This window comes from Petromyzon marinus, chromosome 1, assembly GCF_048934315.1.
Source record: "Petromyzon marinus isolate PM22_M1 ecotype Great Lakes invasive population chromosome 1, UKy_Petmar_22M1.pri1.0, whole genome shotgun sequence".
NCBI lineage: Eukaryota > Metazoa > Chordata > Hyperoartia > Petromyzontiformes > Petromyzontidae > Petromyzon > Petromyzon marinus.
Window position 1 is genome coordinate 29,217,414 of NC_133667.1, and position 26,210 is coordinate 29,243,623.

General features: G+C 43.2%; 1 protein-coding gene and 1 long non-coding RNA gene across 3 annotated transcripts in view; one reads left to right on the top strand and one right to left on the bottom strand.

The window, feature by feature from the left end:
- LOC116939517 (nuclear receptor ROR-beta-like) overlaps nucleotides 1-26,210 on the top strand; it is a 188,579-nt gene that overhangs the window by 34,562 nt on the left and 127,807 nt on the right. The window lies entirely within an intron of this gene.
- The window catches only part of LOC142924374 (uncharacterized), a 68,586-nt gene continuing 64,370 nt past the window's right edge, over nucleotides 21,995-26,210 (bottom strand). The window contains exon 3 of the long non-coding RNA XR_012941603.1: nucleotides 21,995-24,022. This is a non-coding gene — a long non-coding RNA (uncharacterized LOC142924374). The remainder of the gene's footprint in view (nucleotides 24,023-26,210) is intronic.

Sequence of the window (26,210 nt, forward strand, 5' to 3'; positions counted from 1 at the left end):
TTAACACACACACAGTCTCAACACACACACACTTAACACACACAGTCTCAACACACACAATCTCAACACACACACAATCTCAACACACACACTCTCAGCACACACTCAAAACACACACAATCTCAATACACACTCTCCCTCAACACACACACACTCTCAACACGTTCGTAATATCAACTAACACACACTCTCAACACACACCCTCAATACACACACACACACAATCTGAAAACACATACTCTCAACGCACACACACACTCTCTCTCTCAACGCACACACACACACACTCTCAACATACACACAATCTCAATACACACTCTCAACACACACAATCTCAACACAAGCACTCAACACACACACACAATCTCAACACACACACTCTCTCAACACAAACACTCTCAACACACACAATCTCAACACACACACTGTCTCAACACACTAACTCAAAAAAACACACACACAATCTCAACACACACACAGTCTTAACACACACACTCAACACACACACTCTCTCAACACACACACAATCTCAACACACACACAATCTCAACACACACACAATCTCAACACACACAATCTCAACAAACACACAATCCCAACACACACACACAATCTCAACACACACTCAACACACACACTCAACAAACACACAAACTCAACCCACACACTCAACACACGCACACTCAACAAACACACACATTAAACATATACGCACAATCTCAACACACGCAATCTTAACACACACACACACTCTCAACACACACAATCTCAACACAAGCACTCAACACACACACACAATCTCAACACACACACTCTCTCAACACAAACACTCTCAACACACACAATCTCAACACACACACTCAACACACACACAGTCTCAACACACTAACTCAAAAAACACACACACAATCTCAACACACACACAGTCTTAACACACACACTCAACACACAAACAATCTCAACACACACACTCAACACACACACAATCTCAACACACACAATCTCAACACACACAATCTCAACAAACACACAATCCCAACACACACACACAATCTCAACACACACTCAACACACACACTCAACAAACACACAAACTCAACCCACACACTCAACACACGCACACTCAACAAACACACACATTAAACATATACGCACAATCTCAACACACGCAATCTTAACACACACACACAGTCTCAACACACACGGTCTCAACACACACAATCTCAACACACACACAATCTCAACACACACACTCTCAACACACACAATCTCAACACACACACAATCTCAACACACACAATCTCAATCTCAACACACACAATCTCAACACACACAATTTCAACACACACAATCTCAACACACACACAATCTCAACACACACACTCTCAACACACACAATCTCAACACACACACAATCTCAACACACACAATCTCAATCTCAACACACACAATCTCAACACACACAATCTCAACACACACAATCTCAACACCCCCACAATCTCAACACACACACACTATTTCAACACACACAATCTCAAGACACACACAATCTCAACACACACACACAATCTCAACACACACAATCTCAACACACACAATCTCAACACACACTCAATCTCAACACACACACAATCTCAACACACACACACACTCTCAACACACACAATCTCAACACAAACACTCAACACACACACAATCTCAACACACACACTCTGAACACACACAATCTCAACACACATACACTCAACACACACACAGTCTCAACACACTCTCTCAACACACACACAATCTCAACACACACACACTCAACACACACACAGTCTCAACACACACACTCAACAGAAACACACAGTCTCAACATACACACACTCAACACACACACACACAGTCTCAACACACGCACACTCAACACACACACAGTCTCAACACACACACACTCAACACAAACACACTCAACACACACACACTCAACACAAACACACTCAACACACACACTCAACACACACACACACTTACCACACACAAACACACACAGTCTCAACACACACAGTCTCAACACACATAATCTCAACACACACACTCTCAACACACACAATCTCAATACACACACACTCTCAACAACCACAATCTCAACACAAACAATCAATACACACACACACAATCTCAACACACACACACAGTCTTAACACACACACTCAACACACACACTCTCTCAACACACACACAATCTCAACACACACACAATCTCAGCAATCACACTCAACACACACACAATCTCAACACACACACAATCTCAACACACACAATCTCAACACACACAATCTCAACAAACACACAATCTCAACACACACACACACAATCTCAACACACACACACACACATTCAACACACACACTCAACACACACACACACACTCAACACACACACACAGTCAACACACAATCTCAACACACACTCAACACACACACAGTCTCAACACACACACGCAACACAAACACACAGTCTCAACACACACACACACTCAACACACACACAGTCTCAACACACACACTCTCAACACACACACAATCTCAAAACAAACACTCAACACACACACACAATCTCAACACACACACTCTCAACACATACAATCTCAACACACACACTCAACACACACACAGTCTCAACACACTCTCTCAACACACACACACAGTCTTAACACACACACAGTCTTAACACACACACTCAACACACACACACTCTCAAGACACACACACAGTCTCAACACACACACAATCTCAACACACACACTCAACACACACACATTCTCAACACACACACTCAACACAAACACACAGTCTCAACATACACACTCAACACACACACAGTCTCAACACACACACTCAACACACACACAGTCTCAACACACACACACTCTCAACACACACACAATCTCAATACACACACACTCTCAACACACACAATCTCAACACAAACACTCAACACACACACACAATCTCAACACACACTCTCTCAACACACACACTCTCAACACACACAATCTCAACACACACACTCAACACACACACAGTCTCAACACACTCTCTCAACACACACACAATCTCAACACACACACAGTCTTAACACACACACTCAACACACACAATCTCAACACACACACAATCTCAACACACACAATCTCATCACATACACAATCTCAACACACACACAAACTCAACACACACAATCTCAACACACACACACAATCTCAACAGACACAGTCTTAACACACACACTCAACACACACATTTTCTCAACACACACACACAGTCTCAACACACACAATCTCAACACACACTTAACACACACACAGTCTCAACACAGACACACACACTCAACACAAACACACAGTCTCAACACACACACACACTCAACACACACACACAGTCTCAACACACACACTCAACACAAACGCACTCAACAGGCACATTATCAACACAAACACACTTAACACACACACACATTCTCAACACACACACACTCTACACACACACAATCTAAACACACACACTTAAAACACACACAGTCTCAACACACACAATTTCAACAGACACACAGTCTCAATACACACACACTCAACACACACACACATAACACACACACAATCTCAACACACACTCAACACACACGCACAATCTCAACACACACACAATCTAACACACACAATCTCAATCTCAAAACACACAATCTCAACACACAAACAATCTCAACACACACAAAATCTCAACACACACACACTCTTAACACACATACTCAACACACACACTCTCTCAAGACACAAACGCAGTCTCAACACACACACTCAACACACACAGAGTCTCAACACACACACACTCAACACAAAAACACAGTCTCAACATACACACACTAAACAAACACACACAGTCTCAACACACACACCCTCAACACAAACACACTCAACACACACTCAACACACACACACACACATAATACACACACAATCTAAACACATACACACTTAACACACTCACAGTCTCAACACACACACACACTCAACACACACGCACACTCAACACACACACAATTTAAACACACACACACACTTAACACACACACAGTCTCAACACACACAATCTCAACACACGCACAATCTCAACACACACACACTTTCAACACACACACACAATCTCAACACACACACAATCTCAACACACGCACAATCTCAATCTCAACACACACAATCTCAACACACACACAGTCTAAACACACACAATCTCAACACACACTCTCTCAAGACACACACACAGTCTCAACACAAACACAATCTCAACACACACTCAACACACATACAGTCTCAACACACACACACTCAACACAAATACACAGTCTCAACATACACACACTCAACACACACACAGTCCCAACACACACACCCTCAACACAAACACACTAAACACACACTCAACAGACACACACTCAACACACACACACACACCCAACACACACACTCATTCAACACACAAACAATCTAAACACATACACACTTAACACACTCACAGTCTCAACACACACACACTCAACACACACGCACAATCGACACACACACAATCTAAACACACACACACTTAACACACACACAGTCTCAACACACATAGTCTCAACACACACACAATCTCAACACACACAATCTCAAGACACACACACAATCTCAACACACAATCTCAACACACGCAATCTCAACACACACACAATCTCAACACACACACAGTCTTAACACACACACTCAACACACACACTCTCTCAAGACACACACACAGTCTCAACACAAACACAATCTCAACACATACTCAACACACACACAGTCTCAACAGACGCACACTCAACACAAACACACAGTCTCAACATACACACACTTAACACACACACACAGTCTCAACACACACCCTCAACACAAACACACTCAACACACACTCAACACACACACACCCAACACACACACACACACTCAACACACACAAATGTAACACACGCACAGTCTCAACACACACAGTCTCAACACACACAATGTCAACATACACAGTCTCAACACACGCACATTCTCAACACACACACACTCTCAACACACTTTATAAAATCTCAACACACAAACACAAAATCTCAGCACACACACAATCGCAACACACACACATAATCTCAAAACACACTCAATCTCAACACACAGACACAATCTCTACACACACACAGTCTCAACACACACACAAAATCTCAACACACACACAATCTAAACACACACACACACACTTAACACACACACGCACAGTCTCAACGCACACAGTCTCAACACACACAATCTCAACACACATACAATCTCAACACACACACATTCTCAACACACACACTCAACACACACACACACTTAACATACACACACAGTCTCAACACAAACAATCAACACACATACAATCTAAACACACACACTTAACAAACACACACAGTCTCAACACACACAATCTCAACACACACAATCTCAACATACACACAGTCTCAACACACACAGACTCAACACACACCTAACACACACACAGTCTCAACACACACACTCAACACACACGCACACTCAACACACACACAATCTAAACACACACACACTTAACACACACAAAGTCTCAACACACACAGTCTCAACACACACAATCTCAATACTCACACAATCTCAACACACACACACTTTCAACACACACACAATCTCAATACACACAATCTCAACACACACACAATCTCAACACACACAATCTCAACACACACAATCTCAACACACACAATCTCAACACACACACAATCTAAACACACACACAGTCTTAACACACAGACTCAACACACACACTCTCTCAAGACACACAAACAGTCTGAACACACACACAATCTCAACACACACACTCAACACACACACAGTCTCAACACACACACACACACTCAACAACATAAACACACAGTCTAAACATACACATACTCAACACACAAACAGTCTCAACACACACACCCTCAAAACAAACACACTCAACACACACTCAACACACACACACTCAATACAACACACACTCAACACACACACAACACACACACACTCAACACACACACACAATCTAAACACACACACACTTAACACACTCACAGTCTCAACACACACACAATCTCAAACACACACTCAACACACACACAGTCTCAACACACACACTCAACACAAACACACAGTCTCAACATACACACACTCAACACACGCACACAGTCTCAACACACACACCTCAACACAAACACACTCAACACACACTCAACACACACACACACTCAGCACACACACAACACACACACAGACACTCAACACACACACTTAACACACTCACAGTCTCAACACACACAGTCTCAACACACACAATCTCAACACACACAGTCTCAACACACACACACCTCAACACAAACACACTCAACACACTCTCAACACACACACACTCTCAACACACACACAAAATCTCAACACATACACAAAATCTCAACACACACACAATCTCAACACACACACAATCTCAACACACACACAATCTCAACACACCCACTCAACGCACACACAGTCTCAACACACACATAGTTTCAACACACACACTCTCAAAACACACACAGTCTCAAGACACACACTCTCAACACACACACAATCTCAACACACACACATAATCTCAACACACACGCTCAACACACACAATCTCAACATACACACACAATGTCAACACACACAATCTCAACACACACACACTCTCAACACACACAATGTCAACACACACACAATCTCAACACACACTCAACACACACACAGTCTGAACACACGCACTCAACACACACACACAATCTCAACACACACAATCTCAACACACACATAATCTCAATACACACACAATCTCAACACACACACACACTCAACACACACACAGTCTCAACACACGCACTCAATACACACACACAATCTCAACACACACAATCAACACACACACACAGTCTCAACACACGCACTCAACACACACACACGCACTCAACACACACACACAATCTCAACACACACACAATCTCAACACAAACACAATCTCAACACACACAGTCTCAACACACACACAGTCTCAACACACACAGTCTCAACACAGACACACAGTCTCAACACACACAATCTCAACACACACACAATCTCAACACACACACTCTCAACACACACACACATTCTCAACACACGCTCAGCACACACACACAATCTCAACACACACGCAATCTCAACACACACACACACAATCTCAACACACACACACTCTCCACACACACACATAGTCTCAACACACACACACTCTCAACACACACACAGTCTCAACACACACACTCTCAACACACAGACACTCTCAACACACACACTCAATACACACACACACTTTCAACACACACAGACAGTCTCAACACACACACACTCTCAACACACACACTCTCAACACAGACACACTCTCAACACACACAGTCTCAACACACACACACACACTCTCAACACACACACACAATCTCAACACACACACTCTCAACACACACACACTCTCAGCACACACACACAATCTCAACACACACACAATCTCAACACACACACACAATCTCAACACACACACACTCTCAACACACACACACTCTCAACACACACACAGTCTCAACACACACACACTCTCAACACACACACACAGTCTCAACACACACACACTCTCAACACACAGACAGTCTCAACACACACACACACTCAACACACACACACACACACACTTTCAACACACACACACACAGTCTCAACACACACACACTCTCAACACACACACCCTCAACACACACACACACACTCTCAACACACACACACAATCTCAACACACACACTCTCAACACACACACTCTCAACACACACACATTCTCAACACACACACTCTCAACACACACACACAATCTCAACACACACAATCTCAACACACACACACCATCTCAACACACACACACTCTCAACACACACACTCTCAACACACACAGTCTCAACACACACACAATCTCAACACACACACAATCTCAACACACACACAATCTCAACACACACACTCTCAACACACACACAATATCCACACACACACAATCTCAACACACACAATCTTAACACACACACACACTCTCCACACACACACAGACAGTCTCAACACACACACCCAATCTCAACACAGACACAATCTCAACACACACACTCTCAACACACACAATCTCAACACACACACAGTCTCAACACACACACAGTCTCAACACACACACACAATCTCAACACACACACAATCTCAACACACACACAATCTCAACACACACACACACACTCTCAACACACACACAATCTCAACACACACAATCGCAACACACACACAATCTCAACACACACACACACTCTCTCTCAACACACACATACAGTCTCAACACACACACAATCTCAACACATACACAATCTCAACACACACACACTCAACACACACACACACAATCTCAACACACACACAATCTCAACACACACACTCTCAACACACACACATTCTCAACACACACACTCTCAACACACACACAATCTCAACACACACAATCTCAACACACACACACCATCTCAACACACACACACTCTCAACACACACACTCTCAACACACACAGTCTCAACACACACACAATCTCAACACACACACAATCTCAACACACACACTCTCAACACACACACTCTCAACACACACACAATATCCACACACACACAATCTCAACACACACAATCTTAACACACACACACACTCTCCACACACACACAGACAGTCTCAACACACACACCCAATCTCAACACAGACACAATCTCAACACACACACTCTCAACACACACACACAATCTCAACACACACACAGTCTCAACACACACACAGTCTCAACACACACACACAATCTCAACACACACACACAATCTCAACACACACACAATCTCAACACACACACACACACACACTCTTAACACACACACAATCTCAACACACACAATCGCAACACACACACAATCTCAACACACACACACTCTCTCTCAACACACACATACAGTCTCAACACACACACAATCTCAACACATACACAATCTCAACACACACACTCAACACACACACACAATCTCAACACACACACAATCTCAACACACACAATATCAACACACACACAATCTCAACACACACAGTCTCAACACACACAGTCTCAACACACACACTCTCAACACACACACACAGTCTCAACACACACACAGTCTCAACACACACACAGTCTCAACACACACCCACACTCAACACATACACACTCAACACACAAACACACACAATCTCAACACACACACTCTCAACACACACACAATCTCAAAACACGCAATCTCAACACACACATACACAATCTCAACACACACACACACACAATCTCAACACACACACTCTCATCACACACACAATCTCAACACACACACAATCTCAACACACACTCACACACTCTCAACACAGACACAGTCTCAACACACACACAGTTTGTTTCAACACACACACACACAATCTCAACACACACACACACAATCTCAACACACCCACACAATCTCAACACACACACAGTCTCAACACACACACACTCTCAACACACACACAGTCTCAACACACACACTCTCAACACACAGACACTCTCAACACACACACACTCAATACACACACACACTTTCAACACACACAGACAGTCTCAACACACACACACTCTCAACACACACACTCTCAACACAGACACACTCTCAACACACACAGTCTCAACACACACACACACACACACTCTCAACACACACACACAATCTCAACACACACACTCTCAACACACACACACTCTCAGCACACACACACAATCTCAACACACACACAATCTCAACACACACACACACAATCTCAACACACACACACTCTCAACACACACACACTCTCAACACACACACAGTCTCAACACACACACACTCTCAACACACACACACAGTCTCAACACACACACACTCTCAACACACAGACAGTCTCAACACACACACACACTCAACACACACACACACACACACTTTCAACACACACACACACAGTCTCAACACACACACACTCTCAACACACACACCCTCAACACACACACACACACTCTCAACACACACACACAATCTCAACACACACACTCTCAACACACACACTCTCAACACACACACATTCTCAACACACACACTCTCAACACACACACACAATCTCAACACACACAATCTCAACACACACACACCATCTCAACACACACACACTCTCAACACACACACTCTCAACACACACAGTCTCAACACACACACAATCTCAACACACACACAATCTCAACACACACACAATCTCAACACACACAATCGCAACACACACACAATCTCAACACACACACACACTCTCTCTCAACACACACATACAGTCTCAACACACACACAATCTCAACACATACACAATCTCAACACACACACTCAACACACACACACACAATCTCAACACACACACAATCTCAACACACACACTCTCAACACACACACATTCTCAACACACACACTCTCAACACACACACAATCTCAACACACACAATCTCAACACACACACACCATCTCAACACACACACACTCTCAACACACACACTCTCAACACACACAGTCTCAACACACACACAATCTCAACACACACACAATCTCAACACACACACTCTCAACACACACACTCTCAACACACACACAATATCCACACACACACAATCTCAACACACACAATCTTAACACACACACACACTCTCCACACACACACAGACAGTCTCAACACACACACCCAATCTCAACACAGACACAATCTCAACACACACACTCTCAACACACACACACAATCTCAACACACACACAGTCTCAACACACACACAGTCTCAACACACACACACAATCTCAACACACACACACAATCTCAACACACACACAATCTCAACACACACAAACACACACACTCTCAACACACACACAATCTCAACACACACAATCGCAACACACACACAATCTCAACACACACACACTCTCTCTCAACACACACATACAGTCTCAACACACACACAATCTCAACACATACACAATCTCAACACACACACTCAACACACACACACAATCTCAACACACACACAATCTCAACACACACAATATCAACACACACACAATCTCAACACACACAGTCTCAACACACACAGTCTCAACACACACACTCTCAACACACACACACAGTCTCAACACACACACAGTCTCAACACACACACAGTCTCAACACACACCCACACTCAACACATACACACTCAACACACAAACACACACAATTTCAACACACACACTCTCAACACACACACAATCTCAAAACACGCAATCTCAACACACACATACACAATCTCAACACACACACACACACAATCTCAACACACACACTCTCATCACACACACAATCTCAACACACACACAATCTCAACACACACTCACACACTCTCAACACAGACACAGTCTCAACACACACACAGTTTGTTTCAACACACACACACAATCTCAACACACACACACACAATCTCAACACACCCACACAATCTCAACACACACACAGTCTCAACACACACACACTCTCAACACACACACAGTCTCAACACACACACTCTCAACACACAGACACTCTCAACACACACACACTCAATACACACACACACTTTCAACACACACAGACAGTCTCAACACACACACACTCTCAACACACACACTCTCAACACAGACACACTCTCAACACACACAGTCTCAACACACACACACACACTCTCAACACACACACACAATCTCAACACACACACTCTCAACACACACACACTCTCAGCACACACACACAATCTCAACACACACACAATCTCAACACACACACACAATCTCAACACACACACTCTCAACACACACACACTCTCAACACACACACAGTCTCAACACACACACACTCTCAACACACACACACAGTCTCAACACACACACACACTCTCAACACACAGACAGTCTCAACACACACACACACTCAACACACACACACACACACTTTCAACACACACACACACAGTCTCAACACACACACACTCTCAACACACACACCCTCAACACACACACACACACTCTCAACACACACACACAATCTCAACACACACACTCTCAACACACACACTCTCAACACACACACACATTCTCAACACACACACTCTCAACACACACACACAATCTCAACACACACAATCTCAACACACACACACCATCTCAACACACACACACTCTCAACACACACACTCTCAACACACACAGTCTCAACACACACACAATCTCAACACACACACAATCTCAACACACACACAATCTCAACACACACACTCTCAACACACACACAATATCCACACACACACAATCTCAACACACACAATCTTAACACACACACACACTCTCCACACACACACAGACAGTCTCAACACACACACCCAATCTCAACACAGACACAATCTCAACACACACACTCTCAACACACACACACAATCTCAACACACACACAGTCTCAACACACACACAGTCTCAACACACACACACAATCTCAACACACACACAATCTCAACACACACACAATCTCAACACACACACACACACACTCTCAACACACACACAATCTCAACACACACAATCGCAACACACACACAATCTCAACACACACACACACTCTCTCTCAACACACACATACAGTCTCAACACACACACAATCTCAACACATACACAATCTCAACACACACACACTCAACACACACACACACAATCTCAACACACACACAATCTCAACACACACACTCTCAACACACACACATTCTCAACACACACACTCTCAACACACACACAATCTCAACACACACAATCTCAACACACACACACCATCTCAACACACACACACTCTCAACACACACACTCTCAACACACACAGTCTCAACACACACACAATCTCAACACACACACAATCTCAACACACACACTCTCAACACACACACTCTCAACACACACACAATATCCACACACACACAATCTCAACACACACAATCTTAACACACACACACACTCTCCACACACACACAGACAGTCTCAACACACACACCCAATCTCAACACAGACACAATCTCAACACACACACTCTCAACACACACACACAATCTCAACACACACACAGTCTCAACACACACACAGTCTCAACACACACACACAATCTCAACACACACACACAATCTCAACACACACACAATCTCAACACACACACACACACACACTCTCAACACACACACAATCTCAACACACACAATCGCAACACACACACAATCTCAACACACACACACTCTCTCTCAACACACACATACAGTCTCAACACACACACAATCTCAACACATACACAATCTCAACACACACACTCAACACACACACACAATCTCAACACACACACAATCTCAACACACACAATATCAACACACACACAATCTCAACACACACAGTCTCAACACACACAGTCTCAACACACACACTCTCAACACACACACACAGTCTCAACACACACACAGTCTCAACACACACACAGTCTCAACACACACCCACACTCAACACATACACACTCAACACACAAACACACACAATCTCAACACACACACTCTCAACACACACACAATCTCAAAACACGCAATCTCAACACACACATACACAATCTCAACACACACACACACACAATCTCAACACACACACTCTCATCACACACACAATCTCAACACACACACAATCTCAACACACACTCACACACTCTCAACACAGACACAGTCTCAACACACACACAGTTTGTTTCAACACACACACACACAATCTCAACACACACACACACAATCTCAACACACCCACACAATCTCAACACACACACAGTCTCAACACACACACAGTCTCAACACACACACACACAATCTCAACACACACACACTCTCAACACACACAATCTCAACACACACACACTCTCAACACACACACACTCTCAACACACACACAGTCTCAACACACTCACTCAATACACACACAATCTCAATACACACACAATCAACACACACACACAGTCTCAACACACGCACTCAACACACACACACGCACTCAACACACACACACAATCTCAACACACACACAATCTCAACACAAACACAATCTCAACACACACAGTCTCAACACACACAGTCTCAACACACACAGTCTCAACACAGACACACAGTCTCAACACACACAATCTCAACACACACACAATCTCAACACACACACTCTCAACACACACACACATTCTCAACACACACACGCTCAGCACACACACACAATCTCAACACACACACAATCTCAACACACACACACACACAATCTCAACACACACACACTCTCAACACACACACACTCTCAACACACACACACACAGTCTCAACACACACACACTCTCAACACACACACAGTCTCAACACACACACTCTCAACACACAGACACTCTCAACACACACACACTCAACACACACTTTCAACACACACAGACAGTCTCAACACACACACACACTCTCAACACACACACTCTCAACACAGACACAGTCTCAACACACACACAGTCTCAACACACACACACACACTCTCAACACACTCACACTCTCAACACACACACACACAATCTCAACACACACACTCTCAACACACACACACTCTCAGCACACACACACAATCTCAACACACACACAATCTCAACAAACACACACAATCTCAACACACACACACTCTCAACACACACACACTCTCAACACACACACAGTCTCAACACACACACACTCTCAACACACACACAGTCTCAACACACACACACTCTCAACACACAGACAGTCTCAACACACACACACACACTCAACACACACACACACTTTCAACACACACACAGTGTCAACACACACACACTCTCAACACACACACACCCTCAAGACACACACTCTCAACACACACACACAATCTCAACACACACACTCTCAACACACACACTCTCAACACACACATTCTCAACACACACACTCTCAACACACACACACAATCTCAACACACACAATCTCAACACACACACCATCTCAACACACACACACTCTCAACACACACACTCTCAACACACAGTCTCAACACACACACAATCTCAACACACACACAATCTCAACACACACACAATCTCAACACACACACTCTCAACACACACACAATATCAACACACACACAATCTCAACACACACAATCTTAACACACACACACACTCTCAACACACACACAGACAGTCTCAACACACACACCCAATCTCAACACAGACACAATCTCAACACACACACTCTCAACACTCACACACACAATCTCAACACACACACAGTCTCAACACACACACAGTCTCAACACACACACACAATCTCAACACACACACAATCTCAACACACACACAATCTCAACACACACACACACACTCTCAACACACACACAATCTCAACACACACAATCGCAACACACACACAATCTCAACACACACACACTCTCTCTCAACACACACATACAGTCTCAACACACACACAATCTCAACACATACACAATCTCAACACACACACACTCAACACACACACACACACTCTCAACACTCACACACACAATCTCAACACACACACACACACAGTCTCAACACACACACAATCTCAACACACACACAATCTCAACACACACACAATCTCAACACACACACACACACACTCTCAACACACACACAATCTCAACACACACAATCGCAACACACACACAATCTCAACACACACACACTCTCTCTCAACACACACATACAGTCTCAACACACACACAATCTCAACACATACACAATCTCAACACACACACACTCAACACACACACACACAATCTCAACACACACACAATCTCAACACACACAATCTCAACACACACACAATCTCAACACACACAGTCTCAACACACACACAGTCTCAACACACACACTCTCAACACACACACACAGTCTCAACACACACACAGTCTCAACACACACACACAGTCTCAACACACACCCACACTCAACACATACACACTCAACACACAAACACACACAATCTCAACACACACACTCTCAACACACACACAATCTCAACACACGCAATCTCAACACACACACACACACAATCTCAACACACACACACAATCTCAACACACACACTCTCATCACACACACAATCTCAACACACACACAATCTCAACACACACTCACACACTCTCAACACAGACACAGTCTCAACACACACACAGTTTCAACACACACACACAATCTCATCACACACACAATCTCAACACACACACACAATCTCAACACACACACAGTCTCAACACACACACAGTCTCAACACACACACACAATCTCAACACACACACACTCTCAACACACACACACAATCTCAACACACACACACTCTCAACACACACACAGTCTCAACACACACACACTCTCAACACACACACAGTCTCAACACACACACACACACACTCAACACACACACACTCTCAACACACACACACACAGTCTCAACACACACACACACACACACACTCTCAACACACACACACTCAACACACACACTCTCAACACAAACACACACACAGTCTCAACACACACACAGTCTCAACACACACACAGTCTCAACACACACAATCTAAACACACACACAATCTCAATACACACACTCTCTCAACACACACACTCAACACAAACACAATCTCAACACACACACTCTTTCAACACACACACACTCTCAACACACACAGTCTCAACACACTCTCTCTCAACACACACACAGTCTTAACACACACACACTCAACACACACACAATCTCAACACACACACAGTCTCAACACACACACACAATCTCAACACACACACACAATCTCAACACACACACACAATCTCAACACACACACAGTCTCAACACACACACACAATCTCAACACACACACAATCTCAACACACACACAGTCTCAACATACACACACACAGTCTCAACACACACACACAGTCTCAACACACACACACAATCTTAACACACACACAGTCTCAACACACACACACAGTCTCAACACACACAATCTCAACACACACAGTCTCAACACACACACACAGTCTCAACACACACAATCTCAACACACATACACACAATCTCAACACACACACAGTCTCAACATACACACACACAGTCTCAACACACACACACAGTCTCAACACACACAATCTCAACACACACACACAATCTTAACACACACACAGTCTCAACACACACACAGTCTCAACACACACAATCTCAACACACACAGTCTCAACACACACACACAGTCTCAACACACACAATCTCAACACACACACACACAGTCTCAACACACACAGTCTCAACACACACACACAGTCTCAACACACACACACACAATCTCAACACACACACAGTCTCAACACACACACACACACAATCTCAACACACACGCACTCTCAACACACACACACACACTCTCAACACAGACGCCCTCCCAGCGGTGATCCGAGGACTCATTTACAGCTGGCGGAGGACCGCTCGCTCCGCCCAAGCAAATCGTTGCGTGCTTCGTTTAGCCAGTACGAGTCGGCGTTTGCAAGAAGCACTTTGTGTTAATGTTTTATTTCTTATTATTTCCCTTCTACGTGACTTCACCGAAACAACCAAGAAGAAGACGCAGTTTGTTTGCACGGAATTGTTCACCTCCGTGTTTTCGCAACGAGTGTCTTCGACTTACGATCACTTTGCCCCAATGAACGGGCCTCGAAAAGAGAACCCGTTCGTAAGGCGGCGCGGTGAGTTGCAAATAACGTTGCATTTTGCAGCACAGGACGATTAATGATTGCACGGATAGGGCGACTCGCCTTTATTTTAACATCGGAAGTTTTTTTGTTGTTGCTGTTGTTCTGCCATCGCGTTGACGGAACGTGTGTAGCAAGCAGCCAGCCACGCCGCGAGACGCATAAATTATGTTAAATTATGTTAATGATGGTCCCGTCGCGCACGCCGATTGGTTGCAGTGCGTGACGTCACCGCGACCGAGCAGCCAACCAGAGGAGGCACAATGTTACGGGTGTTGGGGAAGGGGAGTCTAAGCGTATTCTGTATATGTAGGAAGATCAGATTTGAGTTGCAACAAAGTTCACAAATATGTCGAATGTAACCTTCCAACCATTTTACTGCAAGCATTATATTAATACGTAAAGGTACCTGATTTAATATATATATTTGCGTTTATATTATTGCTTAAATTATTTACATTTTTCCCACAATGAAGAAAATCCAGATGAAACAACAATCTGAGAATGTTTAAAGAGTAAAACAATGAGCGTGCTATTGTCTACGGTGTAACAGAGCATCTATTAAACAATACATCTCAATTGCCAGGGCTCACAATGCATGCATGGCATCGCGTATATAGGTACTGATGTTTTTTTTAAATTTAAAGCTTTCGTGACTGCAGTGATTCATATTCTTGGTTCTTTCGGTAAAGTCACGTTGAAGGGAAACAATAAAATAATAAAATATATATAAAACAATAAAATTCTCACGACGTTTCGACTGCAACACAAGCAGTCATCATCAGGTGTGAAAACCAACGGAAAGAGCCGTTGGTTTTCATGGCAAGGGCCGTTGGTTTTCACACCTGATGATGACTGAGAATTTTATTGTTTTATATATATTTTATTATTTTATTGTTTCCCTTCAACGTGACTTTACCGAAAGAACCAAGAATATAGGTACTTATGCGTTTAAATTCATACAAATTCGTAATGGGAATCATTGCGACAGAGTTGGTCACTCGCTCTCGAAGAGAGACAACGTCTCCCCCAAGCTCTGCGGTCCTCTATATGAAGGTGTTATCGGTCAATTAATTAGTTCACACGTGGGAGGAAAGTGAAGCAACACGCAACACTCTATACAGTACCGGATTAAGTTAGTGGGGGGCCTGTAGCAAATGTTATAAAGGGTCCCTAAATAAATAAAAACGTAAGTATTCAAACACATTTTTTACTTGCATAGTAAAGTAATTGTATTTTTTCATTTCCCATACAGCCAAATAATACGACAAATCGCTAACCTTAAACACCCAGTCGTTCATAAAAGTCGAAGGCGGTATAGTACTATAGTGATAGAGCAAGTGCAGGATCACTGAACCGGAATTGATTAGCGCGGGGCACTTGAAAGTGCGGGTCCCGTAGCATGTGTAGCTACTTTTGCTGCGAGCACAATCCGGCACTGGCTATATCCCATACAAACACGGGAAGGGACAGATTCTACTTCGTCCACGCTTTATCTGGAGCACATTCTCCAGGAGGGAAAGTGGGCCCAACGTTTGTGTGAGCCACCAACCCCCTCTGCCTTCACGGGTGCTGCTGGACCACAGGTTTCCGGCATCGCGATGCAAAAACGATCGGCTCGTAATGTCACCATTTACGCGATACGGGATGAACAGAACTGCGCAACAACTACTAAAACTGATGACATTTTTTTAACCGAAACACTGCAAGCGAGATGGTCAAAAGGATAATGCAAATATTCAATTCCTGAATTAAATAGTGGCCCCGAATCATAATTTGTTTTTGAACTCAAATAACCCATGGGGGGTATGGCTGGTGAGTTAAGCCGTCGTGCACCGTTCTAAATCATGGGTATAGAAAACTGTAATTTTTTTTCTCTTCGCTGATGCTGAAGTAACTTGTGCGTCCCCCCCCCCCGCCAAGTTACAAAATGGCCTTTCAAACGTGCATATTTGCAATGTAAAAATATCAGAAAGCCATCAAAGGTATTTAAAATAGCCCCTATTGTTGACTGTAAAGGATCTTGAAAGACTCATTTCGTGAGACAGCGCTAGGTGAGTGGCAAAGTCCGGTGGTTTGAAAAATGATTTCCTCAGAAACCCTTTGCACAGCAGGACGAATCAAATATTCACTGCATCATTAAGGAAGTAGGAGAAAGTTGCTTGACAGTTCCTGCACATTTTGCAGATATGTTGCACGTTTCTCTGACCCATTATAGAATGCCTGATTTGCAAGTAAAATTATCCAATGTTTTATCATGGTTATATGTGTGTGTGTGTGTACGCTTATATGAACACTTTATTCAAACAAATCAAGTTTTCACTGGCATACTTTACCCGAGGCACCTACGATCGTAAATTGTTACGTGTCGTTTCATGTCTCCAGTGCAGCCAATTAAGTTGAAGCATTTAACTTAATCCTAATTTTGGTTATTTATGCGGGCACATCCTTGTAATACCAGCAGCTTAGCAACAGCACATCACGCTATTGAGAAACCCACCTGCAGAGATATGAATTCCCCGGAGTAAACATTTAGGTAAACGGATTTCTGACCTCGCTCTCCCACGTGTTTTCGAGTTGCATCGCGTGACTGTTCGGCAACGATGTCCAACGGTTTCACTCTGCCTGCTGGGAGCTTCTTCGGGAGCTGAACTGAGCGGCTAACTTTCTCTGAAGAAGCTCCCAGCACGTGGAGCAAAACGTCGGACGTTGTGCTGAGCAACACGCGGCACAATCTGGCTCTCCATCCGAGCAATCCCAGTCTAACCGTATACACAATAATATCCATTAAGGAAATTGACTGAACCTCGCAGGTGCAAGTCAGGTCCTAGGTTGGCTTTTGGGACTCAGTGAGACTTTACTGAGTAAATATATACATCAATTGGGCTTTTAAAATATGGGTTATGGACGCGTATTTAAATATGCCCCGTGATCTGTAGCATGCATAGTGTAGTATATATGCGAGACATAAATTTGACATGAATTCAATCTTGTGCAGTACCGCTATACATTTTATGTAGCATGCGCAGATGTTAATTACGACATATATCCACTGCAGTCTTACCATAATTACTGTGTTCTATAACATTATGCGTGCATAATTGCATAATGTAACAATTTGCATGGACCACTTACGAAGATAAATACAAGTTCGTGATTTATTGCTCAAATGACCATCAAGGCAGTGCTCGCCTCTTGTTTACAGCCCTGAGCTAGTGGTAGTAGTCCACATACCTTTGGCGGGGTCTATCTATTGGACAACCGCTGCTAACATCACCATGAGGCGATACTCATTTTATTAACCCCCATTCACCCCGGAATGATGATGGGCTTAGTCAACAACCCAACCAGGTTCTTTGGTTCTTTCGGTAAGGTCACGTAGAATGAGAATAAAATAATAAAATAAAATTATTTTATTCTCATTCTACGTGACCTTACCGAAAGACGATGAATCCTTGCAGTCACGAACGCTTTAAATCGAAACCCAACCAGGATTTGAACTTGAAATCTTCCGTTTGCGAGCCACTCGCTCACTCTTCCTGCTGCGCCACTTGGTTCGTTTCAGCATGTATGTATTTTTTTGTGGTGACACGTGCGCTGTGTAGAGAGCACGGCCGCGTTTTGAACGCCAAGTGTTGTTCCGGAAAAATCGCTGGCTACCACTCGAAAATATTTATTTCATTCATAATGAACAATGGAAATCATCCCAATGACATTGCACCCATTAAAGGTGCTATCGCTGTGCCCTTGGATTGGCGTGCTACTCTCATAGCGGCGATTTTTACTTCATGCAAGATAACTCATTGCTTTTTCGACAATCATCGCTGTGTCAAAAAAAAAAACACACGCACACACAACTCACGCTCCTAGTTTTATTCGTTAGTGTTCTTTTGCCCTTGAAAGGGAACGATGCCATTGTGACTCTTCACCAACTTCACATTGAAACCCACGACAAATATCCCCTTACAGATTTGGATTCTTATCAGTTTGCGTAATTTTTTTGGTTTGTTTGTTCCCTCCACGAAGGTGATCGTTTTTTTTTTTATCCCTCCCGAGCTGCGCATTTGTTGAGAACCGTGCGGTCGGGGCGTCGTCATGCAAACGGGGGGGGGGGGAGTGTTTTTAGTGAGTGGACTCGAAGTGCACGTGGTTTAGACCGAGTGTTTCAGCTCATTCCCTAATGGCGTATTTGATTACAATCCCATCCACAGCAACGTGCCGCTGTGCGCCCGATGCAACGTTAACTTAACGGCACAATTGCACTCCAGAGGGTAATTCTCAGCTCATATATGCAAACGGCGGTGCTTATGGTATCCTGCATGTGTCGCTTTGATAATGAGTGACAATTTAAATTCTGACGATTTTTTTGAATGTGTTTTTTTTTGTTGAAGCAAGCAGTCATTCATGTGCTTGCTGTAGTTTTGGCTGAAAGCAATTCCCAGCAACTCATTACAAGGACATCTGGACCCAACAAGCATTTAATGACTGGCAAAGTAATTGTATACATTGTGTGTATATAACACACACGGCATTTATCATATATAGTGTCCCAAGTTCGACAATCCATTCGTAATACATTGCACAGAATGAAATAAAGATTGTGTTGCTGTTATGAGTTTGGAAATATGCTAGTCTATAATAATTTACAGACATTTGTAAATTCACTACTGGATGGACCTTTTAGTTATGCGGGTTGTTTGACCATACTTCACCACGCTGGTCAGTGTGGATTGGTGACAGGGGGCTTAGGAACATTATAAAAATACACCTTTACGCAGTATATATAATATATAGTATGACGCAATTTTATATTGCGTAATACATTGGGTAGGCTTGTTTTGCTCTCATACGCCTACACATTGGAAAATTACGGTAATACAAATGGGTGATGTCGAGGCCATAGATTAATAATCTGATCCTAATTGTGCCTCAGTTATGTAGTGTGAGATCTGGTCAAATAATATATTCACGTAAAAATCAATTGAACCCAAGCATTAAACACTCCCTTACACGAAATTAATCTAAATGTAAATTGTAGCCTTCGTTAATATCCCTGGGGACAATTTAGCTGTTGTAAAACGTTGACCTGTGATCATTTTGTTTACTGCTGTCATGATAAAAAAATGTCTCTAAATGTATATTTGTATGCTAGTGTGTGTGTGCGTGGAACAGTGGCGCAGTGGTTAGCACACTGGGCTATTAACTCGGCTAGCTGAGTTCCAATTCAGAGCCGACGGATTTACAAACCCACACTCACCAACGTGGCGTAGTATAATTAAACAACCCCCACAACTGACACTGTAGGGAAGCCTTCAGCCAACAGATTGACTCAGGGCTGAACAGTATTATAACATTTTATTATTGTACATGTGTGATAAAATCACATTTTTTTTAAAAAATTGCCTCCACCAATCAATCCTTGCTTACAAATATCGCTGTATTTTTTTTTACAGTGTACTTATGATCAAGGATTGTGACAAGCTCGTTATATTAAAATAAGTTCTAAATTGTGTGGTGGCCGGGTGCCTCAGTGCTGAGCTGGCACTGCTGAGAACCTGTGATCAAACCAGCCTCTCTAGGTGCGAGAATTAATGGTCTCAGGCCAATCACCAGGGACTGAAAAGCAAAATTGTGTTCAAATTGCTTCCCCACTGAACGTGGCTAAATTCCAGCTGTCATTTGGGTAATATTTCTCCTCTCTGCAAGATGATGGGTGGTGAAGTGATGCCCGCTACTGTGGACTGAGTCACTTGACGAGATCTTGACGAGGTAACCCAGTGTTATCCGCTTCCACGGGCTGTTCTCCGACACGAAGAAAGGGCTGCACCGCTCTGCGAGAGGCCCCGACAGATTCTTCGTCTCGCGTTGACGTGACACCGACAGCCCCGCTGAGATGAGACTGGGTGGAAATGACAAAACATTCTTTTTGCGAAAAAGATCCGTGATGCACAGCAGAAACATGTTGTGTTCAACTTAATTTTACATTTCCAACATCCAATTTTACAAGTTGCCTACCATAGTGCAATGTACTATTGCCAACGGAGCTGTTTGGGAACTAAAAGAGCGCTCCTTTATTTAAATGTAATTTATATTCACACATTAAATATTTGTACATATAATGTTTCAGTGTATAGTCAAGTAGAATGAAGCGAATTTTTCATTCTGCGCTGCTGTAAACATAGCATTTAAACATACACACAATATAAAAGCAGCAACAGCTTTAAAAATAGATTTGCAGTATAGAATCTCCTTAATCCTACATTTCGAATTTTAGAAATGTCTTTGCATTTGTTGGCAATGTAAATTGACATTTTAGGGGGCGTTTTTTATCATTTTAAACTTTATCCAACAGTAAAACAGTCTGCCTCAGCAGCAGGCCATGCTTTCCCACCTGATGTTGGACGCTTGTGTTGCGCCCGAAACGTCGTGATTTATTTTATTTTATACCTACGTGACTTTACCGAAAGTACCAAAGAGTAAGTAAAAAGGAAGTTGGTGAGACAGCGGCGTAATAATCTGATGAACACATAGGCTTTCGCGAAACATCAGATTATTATTTATTGTGAATAATAATATTTATACGTAATTATCTGATGTTCAGAACGTCAGGATGGCATTGAGGAAGGGGTGAGGCATACTCTGTTAGGCTGCCTGAGAGCGTTGGTGAGTCAGCGACTCATTTGACTCAAGAATACCATACATTGGGCCGCATTCACATTGTTGACCAAACGACCAAGATGCCTCACGTTGACAATTTTCCCACCTTGTTGGGGATGGAGACATTGACACCTTTTGGACATAAATCCAATGAAAAGGAATTTTCGCCAACACATGAATTCGGCCCTAATGTTGTTTTTGCCAGCGACAGTCGTGTGTAGGTCCAACAACAAAACATTAATTGTAGTGTTGCTGTAAATGCAACGCATCGACGACTTCATTATTTGCCTTTGTGGCGACCACAGGATCACAGCGATAAGCATTGCTAACAGGACATGGTGTTGTCAGGGAGACGTCAATGTAGCTAGTCTTGAGCGTAGTAACAAGGTCCTGTCCTTGGTAGTCTTGGCAGAGCGAAGCCTGCTGGGGGTGCCCAAGAAACTTTTGTCCTGACAGTTGATGCCAAGCCACTGACCCTTGACCTCCACGGAATTGAGACTATGTCTGCGGCCATGCTGGCAGGGCACACGTTTATTTAATTCCCATGTGTCTCGACCTGATTGCATAAGCCCAGCTGTTATCCTGGTATTCTCCCTGTCAAGTGTCTTAATTATTCCACTATGCGTTTAAACGAGATAATGCGTGTATGGCGATTATGTGCTTTTAGAGTAGGCCTTAGAGAGTAGAATGGAACAGTGTTGCACGATAGAGAAACATTTATAAACATAAAGCAGGGGATTTAACGCGGATATCTATAGCAGCAGCAGCAACAACCAGAAGCCCACCACATACCCCAGCAAGAGAAGCATTCACATGAAGAGGACGAGGCTCCAAGACGTTACACCTGAAGCGGTAATCCCTCACCTCCACATTTTTTTTTTAAAGAGGATAAGCTCCAGGACCAGATGGAATAACGGTGGACATCGTCAAATACGGAGGACCAGCTGCTGAAATAAAATAAGTAAACATTTGCGAAGTACAATATTTACAAAATGTTTACGCTTATAATGTAAACGCCACAACAGTGGAGCAATGCCCTAACCGTTCATATGTACATCGCTTGAAGGGATGATGGCTGATGGCAGCAAAGGAGGGATCATGCCTGGAGATTGAGTCAGGGGATCAGCTCATCTATAGGAGTGAGTGATGTGGATTGAAGCATCGCAAGACGGATGATGATGATGACAATATGGACTTATGCTCGTAGAAATTTCCCCGTGGAACTGACCGCTTGATGAGCGAATGTACACTATTAGGATTCCATCCACGGAGCTAAAAGCACAGAACCACGGAGAGAAAGGTGAAGGAGCAGCAGGACTCTAATGAGAAGTACACATTTAAACGTGTCAGTTTTCCTGTAGAATTGTCTATAACGGGTTATTTGACATTGGGGATTTTCGGTCTGACTCAGGGGAAGGCATGTGAGATTG